Consider the following 294-nt stretch of genomic DNA (forward strand, 5'->3'; position numbering starts at 1 on the left):
ATATGGGGTTTGGAATATATGAAGTAGAAAATTAAAGATGGGGGTTTGGAATATATGAAATATGGAATATGGGATTTGGGGTTTGGGGTTTCAGGTTTCGGGTTTCAGGTTTGGGGTTTGGGGTTTGGGGTTTCGGGTTTTAGGTTTCGGGTTTGGGGTTCTAGGGATATATGAAGTAGAAAATTAAAGATGGGGGTTTGGAATATATGAAGTAGAAAATTAAAGATGGGGATTTGGGTTTCGGGTTTCGGGTTTGGGGTTTCGGGTTTTGGGGTTCGGGGTTGGGGTTTTGGG

This window comes from Brassica oleracea, chromosome C3 (assembly GCF_000695525.1).
Source record: "Brassica oleracea var. oleracea cultivar TO1000 chromosome C3, BOL, whole genome shotgun sequence".
Taxonomy (NCBI): domain Eukaryota; kingdom Viridiplantae; phylum Streptophyta; class Magnoliopsida; order Brassicales; family Brassicaceae; genus Brassica; species Brassica oleracea.